We start from the raw sequence: 10,832 nt of genomic DNA, 5'->3' as shown, positions 1-10,832 counted from the left end.
ATATTTGACGTTAGAATATGCAAAATAAATTTCTAAATTGAGAAACTGTAACAAAACTATTTCCCTGTTAACTTCGAAATCGCGAGACGTCTTATTCGCGGAAATCATAAGTGATGCAGTCGGCCGCTATGTCTAGCTTTGAAAATTGAACACGCACGAATCGAAAGTAGAACTCGCGAAGAAACCTGGGGTATTTTGAAGTTTCTCTTGATTGGAAGTGGAAACACTGCTCGGGATTGCTATTTGGCGATTGTCTGTAACCTGAGAAAAGGTATTAGTTGATACGACAATCTGTGAAACGCAAGGAACAAACTGTTTTAAAGAACTTTCACTTTTATACTCAATGACCGGGTCCAGTCTAGCAGACGACAGAATGGCATTTTTGGTGCTGTGGGATGACTTATTCAGTCGGCATAAAATACTTTTGCAGTATAATGAATTTCAATCAAAAACAATAAACACATTGTATGACCATTTCAAACAGACACAACTTAGTGTTTGGTGTTTATGAAAATCTCCATCAAGCGATTCCTCATTGTAAGCGGCCATATTGTTTGTTTACATGAAACAGCTGTCTGTTTTCCTACACCCACTGGGTAATTTGGCGTATGGTGGCAATTGCCTTTCGGAACGAATGTAAATATACGTGTATGTGTTATGTAAATGTATTATGTATTATGCGTTATGAATATGTATTGTGTGTATGTATAATGTGTTATGTGTATGTGTGATGCGTTATGTGTTATGTTTTATATGTTTGTGTTATGTGTATGTGTTATGTGTATGTGTTATGTGTATGTGTTATGAGTATGTGTTATTTGGTATGATGACATAGTTTATATAATAAGTGGCTACAACACGATATTTCATTTCCCCCTAATTCATAGAAAACACTTCCCGTAATTTGTATTCACAGCTAAATATATTAGTGACAAGATGTATGAAACGTATTATGATGAAAATCATAAGGATAGGAAATGAAAGAGCAATTTACTACACTAATTCGATATCTATTCACGAGTACGATTTTGAGGTACAAATATCAATGGAAAATGCAAGAACAGAACACAGTTATAGTGATATATGCTACCTTCAGGTTATGTCCATGTTTATATAATTTGAACGTTAGGTGTACAATAAAAGCGGTTTTTCAATATTTACACCCCAAGGTTTACATCCATACCTTTGACGATTACTTTTTTACTTGGCTATCGGATATTGGCTGTTAAAGATAACTTTGAACCTGTGTTTGCATATTTCTTCCGCTTGTTTCTATTAACAATATTTTCTAGAGTCGTATAGCACAAACGTTTCTTACTGAGGTTTGATTTGATGTCACTGGTGCGAGTTCGGCAGGCGCCGAAATATAGTCGACTTGTTAACGACATGTGATAGTTTATAACATTGGTTATTGTCTGTATTGTCTGTACTGTCTATACTGTCTATAATGTCTAATCTGTCTATACTGTCTATACTGTCTATAATGTCTATACTGTCTGTACTCTCTGTTCTGTCTGTAATGTCTATACTGTCTGTACTGTCTGTACTGTCTGTACTGTCTGTGATGTCTATACTGTCTGTACTGTCTATACTGTCTGTACTGTCTATATTGTCTGTACTGTCTGTACTGTCTATACTGTCTGTACTGTCTATATTGTCCGTACTGTCTGTACTGTCTATACTGTCTGTACTGTCTGTACTGTCTGTACTCTCTATACTGTCTGTACTGTCTGTACTGTCTATAATATCTATACTGTCTTTACTATCTTTACTATCTATAATGGATATACTGTTTCTACTGTCTGTACTGTCTGTACTGTCTGTACTGTCGGTACTGTCGAAAATGTCTATACTGTATATAATGTCTGTACTGTCTATACTGTCTATCTGTCTATACTCTCTGTACTGTGTGTACTGTCTGTACTGTCTATACTGTTTCTACTGTCTGTACTGTCTCTACTGTCTATACTGTCTATACGGTCTGTACTGTCTATAATGTCCATACTGTCTATACTCTCTGTACTGTCTTTAATGTCTATATCGCTGTAATGTCTGTACTGTGTGTGTAGTATTCGTGCACATCATGTATCTTATTCATCCACTCAGTAACGCATTCAACGTGTAAACAGTTTTTGTTATTATTCTAATATATTTTATTAAAAATAACAGAAACAATGTTAATGTACTGGAGTACATCTGGCCACTGATGAAGGAATAGGAAAGGAGATACGGTCATGTCTTATTTTAACCAAAACCAAGAATTATACATGTATAGCAAACAGCGAGACACACAGACCGTTACTTACATGTATGTACAGCATATAAATGTATGTATGCATACCCGAACAGTATTGTTGAAATAAATGTTAACTGGAGATCATTTAAATACCAAATAAGTCGATAAGTTCTTTAAATATGTCACTCCTTTTTTTCTGAAAATAGAACCATTTTCTCGGAAGCCCATTTGTCAGAGATAAAGAATTGTCTGCTAGATAAAATGAGGAAGGCGAGACATGTTTGTTTTTTAGATAGTTATGTTATTGTGTTATAAATCACGTTTAGATAAGTCAAAATACTCCAGTCGGATATACAGAGTGATATAGCATGTTTGCCGCTTTTCACTCTTTATAACGGAACATCAGAAGATACACAAGATGGAACATGGCTGCGAAGAGGTCATGAATGATGACTTAGCGTGCTGCTTACTTTCTATCGGCTATGAAACCGTAATACAACCATGTAAAAACAGTAATGACAAACATTTACATTTCGATCTAGATAAATAATGAAGATTAAAGACAGCGTTAATACTAATGTTACACACACATTCGAACCTACCTAATATGCCTCCTCTTTATAATATAAAAATCTGTTTACAAAGGTAACTTTTTCTGTATCCCTTTGAGTGGCTTCTATTAACAGGTCCGGTTCGGCTCTAGCTGCTTGTTGATTAAAAGTTCAGTTAAGAAAATACTATGCACCCAAGCCGGCATTAAAATGTATGTGTTTAGATTGAGGCGAAGGTTATAATGGTATACCAATGGGCTGTACGAAAGACAATATATAACATTACACATTTACTGGTGCTGAACGAACATCAATAACATAATGTCAAAGTATCATTATAGTTTATAGCAATGATTGTTTATTTACCGAATCCACACAGTGAGCATGTAGTATATACTCTAATGTCTATAACCACAAAATGAATACTCTAATGTCTATAACCACAAAATGAATACTCTGATGTCTATCACGACAAATACTCTAATGTCTATCACGACAAATACTCTTATGTCTATCATGACAAATACGCTAATGTCTATCCTGACAAACACTCTAATGACTATTATGACAAATACTTTAATATATATCAGGACAATTACTCTAATGTCTATCATGACAGGCCCCGTGGTTTCTCCATCTGATTTTGCTTTTGCTTCTGAACCATAAACTTATCCTATCGAGATGTTTACTCGAGATCCTTGTCATTGTTCTAATCTTTCCTGTAACATTAATCCTTCCCAGCAACAACATTGCCCTGTTCCGGAACGGAAACATACAGGTTTCTAGCACAACAGTATTTCTAAAATGAAACAACCGCAATAACTTATCTGTCAATCAATCAATACAAGCCAGGACTTCGTTTCAAAAATGGGTCAAAACAAAAGTGAAACAAAAGAACGGGAGCTATGCATTACCCTGCGATCTCAATGCTTACCATACAACGTTTTTAGCCAATCAAAACGCATCTCATGTTTCCGTTTTCGCCATTTTGTACAAATTTAACGGACTATTGAACGCTTGTTAAAAACGTGAATTTGCCTATCATTTGTAGGTTTTCTTTTACTTTGTCCAATAAATACGTCAAGTACGGCGCAACTGTCTTAGTTTGGTTTACATTTGGGACACAAGGATACTATCGATTAAAAACACGATCAAATATGACTTGTGCGAAGGGAAACAGGCTCTGACAAATTTGCCAATTGTGTTTTGATTGGATGGTTGGAAGGTCACATGAACATGAATTGTTACTGATAACAGCCAGATCTTCGTGTCATACGGTATACTGACAATCTGCTATATTTCAATCAAATAGGAATAGGGTGTGTTTTAACACCATATAGTTAACACATTGACAGTACAGAGCTACTACAAATCTCAGAAACTAAAACTCCACCGAAAAAAGCTTATCAACATATCTATTTAAAATGTAAGCATTAAAGACTAAATTGCAAGATGTTTGAGAAAAACATATTGCGGTGAATGGGCACCTTGACAGTTTAGACATTAGCAGTGCTCATGGATGTTGCGTGCTTGCCTTAACACTGTGATTTTGTCTCAAATAGATAACGACATTATAATTAAAAAACCATGCATAGGTAATTTCCATATCGCTTCCTATCTCAATATTGTTTACAGCTAACCACCAGGATGCCTAAAATATTCATTCAGCGAATAATTAAGTAATGCATTAATGAAACAATTTACGTATTCTGCAAATATGCTTTGGGCCAAAAGTGTAGATATCCAGTATAGAAACAAAGGTGTTTTTTTGCCTAAGCAAATATGATTCTAAATGAGGGGAGGTGTTATAAATTAAAATCTGCAAGAAAAAAATGTTTACAAATCAAGCTACGTAAACAGTTGAAGATACACACACGTGAATAAAAACTTTAAATAATCATCTAGTAATGTACAGTATATTGTGTTGAAGCTACTATTGTGATGGTAATGGACGTCCCAAAGGTCTTGTCATTGGCAGTACACATGAACGTAGCGTGTCGGCATTGCTAACAATGTGACTGGATCTAAATGCATACCACATAACCATTCACAATTTATACGCTGATACTTCCTGGTTGAGTCTGCACTGTGTAGATAAAGATCATATTGGTAAAAACGTAATATAAGTAGCAGATAATTTGAATCTCAAAACTTATTAGAACAAACCATCAACTTGAATATCCACTATTGTTTAGTTACATAAGTATAGGTGAGTAGATATAAGAAAGGAATCTTGATGGCAAGAAACAGTGTGTTATAGTTATATGTAACTCTTTTTATACCGCTTACTTGCCATTCAAAATCAGCTTAGATCAAAAGAGTATACTTATGAAAGACAAGTGAATTAAAATATATTTAATGATAAATACAGTATATGCCGGATAATGAAAACAAGTGACTCCGGGCCTATATGGCCAGCTGACTATAATGACTTTAACAACAATAAAACTAAAATCCCACTAAGAATGAGTTTTTCATGATGATATTTATGGCCAGCAGTGGGACCATATGTCATATTGACCATTCGGCATAGAGGACCTGATCAACCGCATTACAAAACTGTTGCGTGCTTTACGAACTCCTCAGGGATGCTAGGTGACACAAATGCGGTATAAAGGGACGTATACTAACCGTATACTTAAATCAAATTTTTCAGACATAATATTTCAGAAACAGAGAATGAAATACGTACGTGTAAACAGCTTTGGGGACTAATAACCTCTGCATGCAGATTTCAATACCTGCTATTTTTTGGTCTGTATAGAGTTTCGTCGCCTCCTGTAATTACTTTAAGCCCCTAGAATCATTGAGGAGTCCTGGAAAGACGAGACATCTGTATGGCACAGTTTAAACAGTTAAGGCTCTCCTATATCTAACTCGCAGTTTGTTTTTGAAGGTGTTAATATCCTGTGGGTCTTTTATACATTTTAATCATGTACATACGCTGGTAACGAACAATGCTATTATATATTATATCAAAATTAATAGTATACAGACCAATATATATATTGTAATATTTTATTTAATTGATACATTGTATATGGTCGATAGGGATGATACAGCTACTATAGACAATAATACTCAATAACACTTTGTAATTCACATCAACATTAGATGTTGTCACGTTTGTGGTGTTTAATGTGTTTAATTACATGTTTCTTAATATATATGCCCACATTATTAAGTACATACAAATTTTCACGGAAATGTTTCATCATACAGTTTCGTTATACACATTCTCGACTGATGTGGTATATCACTCGTGTACGAATAGGGTAAGTACACATTCTCGACTGATGTGGTATATCACTCGTGTACGAATAGGGTAAGTACACATTCTCGACTGATGTGGTATATCACTCGTGTACGAATAGGGTAAGTACACATTCTCGACTGATGTGGTATATCACTCGTGTACGAATAGAGTAAGTACACATTCTCGACTGATGTGGTATATCACTCGTGTACGAATAGGGTAAGTACACATTCTCGACTGATGTGGTATATTACCTCCTGTACGAATAGGGAAAGTACACATTTCACTTAAATGAAATAAAACATAATGAAAATAAATGTTAACTTCCCTTAAGACCAAAACACTTTCACTTAAGTGGAAAAAAAATCATATGCAGACATAATACAATATACCTGTCCCTTAAGTGAAATTGTTTTCAGCTGAAGGTAAATAAGACCATTTGTTCTTAAAGTCACTCTGTCCTCCTATCTACCCCTAATGTATAATGGAATGAACCCTCCTCTTGGACTCGCCTTCAAACCGGTTTCATTCCACATTTGTATATCCACAACCATAACTTGAAGATACTTCTTTGGTCATCATGAAAGAAGTATCTTCATATCTTTATATCTTCATATCTTCGTATCTTTATATATTTATAATCCTTTTGACATGATCTTAAAAAAAACCCAAAAAACCCAGTATAAATATTATTCAGTGAGGCAGGAAGTATCTCCAATCTATGTTAGAAACGTTGTTAATATTATTGATAGGTAAAATATTTTAACTTCCATGATGATTATTTTCCTTGAAGTGAAACAGATTTTAATTTCCGTTATATTTATTTTCCATTATGTTTTATTCTATTCGAAGACAAAACAAAAAATATTTCCATTGTGTTTTATTCCCCTTATGATTGATCTCCATTATGTTTTAAGAAGAAAGTATCTTTATTTCCATTATGTTTAATTTCCCTTATGATTTAGTTCCATCCTTTGCTATTTTCCTTATATTTTATTTCTCTTATGTTTTATTTCACTTATGTTTTATTTCCATTAGGATTTGTTTTCTGTATGTTTTATTTCTTTTATCTTTTATTTCCATCATGTTTTATTTCCCTTATGCTTTATTTCCGTTATAATTTAGCTCCATTATTTCTTAAGGAGAAATTGTTTTCATTTCCATTATGTTTTATTTTCTTTATTATTTATTTCTCTTGTGATTTATTTCCCTTATGATTCATTTCCATTATGTTGTAAGGAGAAATTGTTTTTATTTCCATTATGTTTTATGTCCCTTAAGAGTTAGTTTCATTTTTTAAGGAGAAATTGTTTTCATTTCCAATATGTTTCATTTCCCTTATGACTTATTTCTCTTGTGTTTTATGTCCCTTGGGATTTATTTCCATTATGTTTTAAGGAGACATTGTTTTCATTTCCCTTATGTTTAATTTCCCTTATGTTTTCTTTCTCTTATGATTTATTTTCTTTGTTTTATTTTCCCATTATGTCCTATTTTCATTATGTTTTATTTCTATTATGTGTTATTTCCCTTACATTTTATTTCACTTATGTTTAATTTCCATGATGTTTTATTTCTATTATGATTCATTTCCATTATGATTTAGATATTCAGTATAAACCTTCGCTTATACCAATAACCATGAAAAGATGTTTTTTCCTAACATAATAAATTATTGGAATTAATTAGAAATCGTGTTTCAGAATCGACTTCATTTTCAATTGTCAAAGGTGAATAAAATAAAATAACTGATTTTGACAAAAAAGATGTTGTTAAAACTATAAACACTGTAATTCCATGTATGTCAACTAAGAAACAGTGTGAGTAAACTTGAACCATGACACGTTCTTATTCCTTTACATAATGGAAATAAAACATGAGAAATACAACATAATTTAAATTCGACATAAGTGAAAGTAAATGATATGGGAAATAATATTGATTTTACTAACAGCAAATGGAGCAGAGAAAAGGTCTCGAATGCTTGGTCGATAGATGGACTAGTCCATATTTGATTCATGAGAGTGGGTGCCCTTTCTACTCAACAGCAGCCTTTGCATTATGTTTTATTTTACTTAAGTAAAAAGGATTTTATCTCAAGATGAATAAAATTAATTTCACTTTGGTCTGACAATGCAACTTAAAAAGATTTCACTATGAAATACAAAAAATGAAAAAATATATATCATTTTTGAAATGGTTTGGATATTTTCCTGTGATAAATAGATATCTTCCGGTCACCGTTTCCAAGGAAGTGGCAGATATTTTAGTTGACGTCCTCTTGGATACGAGACTGGGGGGCAGTGTCTACAAAAGCGCAATACTCGTCAAACCGGTTATCTTTCTAACATTGAACGCGTGATGTGCAACTACATGCGCCTAGTATCGTAAACACACCTGACCCGACGACCCTCTTCTGAAAATAAAGAATGCACTCACCTGAGAAAGTGATAGTGGTGTAAGGATGGCCAGTACTTACAAGCTAACATCCCAAATTATGTACAAACAAATAAAAAATAAAATAAATGGCAAAATAACTAAAATAGAGCGCTCAGTTTGTATTACACAAATTTCATATCTCTGCATTTCACGCGGACATGTTGATTTCTATTCGGAAACTGAGCGAGGTGTTACGAATGCCATATACTCGCACGTAATATTAAATGTTAGATCTGCACGTGCTAGATGTATGTATGATATTTTGTGTTGAAGGGATATTTTACTACTGGAACTGCTTGGAAATGTAATCGCATATAACACAGGAATGTATTCCATCCCTGTATAAACCAAGGTTAGGTTTGTATTCTTTTTAAATGTGTTGACATGACTTTTTTCTATGTGCACTTGGTTACACTACTATATTTGTGTAAGCCTGGATCATGTTCAGAGACTGAAGCTTGTTTGTTGCAAAAAGATGACTCGCAAATTAAAGACAAAGATATATATATTGTTGTTAAAAGGTCATTTATTGAATGACTGATGAACTATTGCGAGTCCACAATATAACATTATTCAACATGAATAATGTTTGATGTAATGGAAAAAAACAGAGTGTATTTACTGAATATAATGATGTAGCAACAAAGATGGGGTACAAATGATGGCAGGTCTGGCTCTAAAATAAACATCAAGGGTTGGATAAAACAGGAGTTTGTTTTTTTATAAACACAAATGTCCACAGCATATGAATGGCTGAAAAACACGTGGAGACGAACGGAAATATATGACTAATGTAAGATGGCGATACATGGCCAGAATCTCCGCTGGGCAATGAGCATCGCGGATTGGTCCACAGAATACACGCCCTATATGATTGGTCAATCGGGGCTATCACGGCAAGCGTCATGCTGACCCCCATGCACTGATCACGCGTGGTGACTCCCTAAGGAATAAGGCATGCATGTCCAAAACACGTGATAGCCAAAATAGCCACAGCTGGTCAGTAACTGGGAGATGACCACGGACTGGAAATAATAACCTCTTAATCTCATAATCTAGAGCCAGCCTCAGATTAGTTAACCATGCATATAGATGCACACAATAGTATCAGAACAATTAAAATGTTAAAAGTAAAAAAAGGGGAAAAACCCATCTTACACAAATGTATTCATTTCCATGAAATAAATTATATTTATCACAGGGAACATCTCCAAACCATTTCATTTTTATTTTTTTCTATTTCAAAACGAAAGTGTTTCAACCTTCGTTGTCAGCTTTAAGGCAAATAAAACGTAATGCAAAAAAGTCTTTTAACCTTAAGGTAGAAAGTATTTCACTTAAGTGAAATACATTTGAAGCATATTTTACTTTAAGAGGAAATGAGATTAAATGCTAAAACGGCTTGCCATACAGAATGGACATTCTTGACTTTGTTTTCTTTTCTTGTGTACTGTCATATTTGGTGCACGGGACTCTCATTTAAAAAATAATTAAATAAGTATTTATATAATAATCCGAATTTTTATGTTAATGACCGTAGCGACTAAACAACAGCTGTTCTGAATACATATTGACATAATTAGATGATCTGACCACACGGGAACCTTGTACGATGTTTACTTGCCGAAATATTCGCAATTTAATTCCAATCCAAACCGCCACACAGCTTCAGGTCGCCATCTTTGTTAAAATCAAAGCATCTGTGCGTTTGAAAGAGTCAGTACTGTAAAGCTTCTAAACGATCTTGTGATCAAAACATTTAAGATTATAATAGAAACGAAACGTGAATTTTAAAATAATTTGGTTTTAATTACTTATGCTTTAGGTTAGCGAATCGTAGCAATTATTTACGATGAAACTTTAATGTTGCACTAAATACTGATCACAATATTTTTATTTAGACATTTTTTATTTCTTTCACTTCAGCTCATTTTATGTGGTAATTTAGATTTCCCAATAAGTTCGCGGGAAATGAATTTGATGACGTAACCGGAAGCCCACATGCTATTAGAACGTGACCCGGAAAACATGCATGACGATAATAAAAACAGAAGATCATTGAACGTTATACCGGATTATTTTCGCATTTTTTGAGACACCAATGTGCTAAAATACAACGGAAGGTAACACTGATTTTGTTCATTGCTATCGTATAAAGTAAAACGAACAGTTATTGCGAAAATAGCAGCATTTGCGTCACCTAGTTGGGCTAGACCTACTTTCGTTTTACAGCTTACAGATATGGTCGTATAAATAATTCATCTTCTCAACCATAGTCGATCTAATTACTTATTTGTACTTCTCATGTACAGTGCATCTTTATTTAAAATTGACTGGTCTGCAGGTCTGA

This window comes from Pecten maximus, chromosome 2 (genome assembly GCF_902652985.1).
Source record: "Pecten maximus chromosome 2, xPecMax1.1, whole genome shotgun sequence".
In the NCBI taxonomy this organism is placed as follows: Eukaryota; Metazoa; Mollusca; class Bivalvia; order Pectinida; family Pectinidae; genus Pecten; species Pecten maximus.
Note: the sequence above shows the minus strand (reverse complement) of the source record.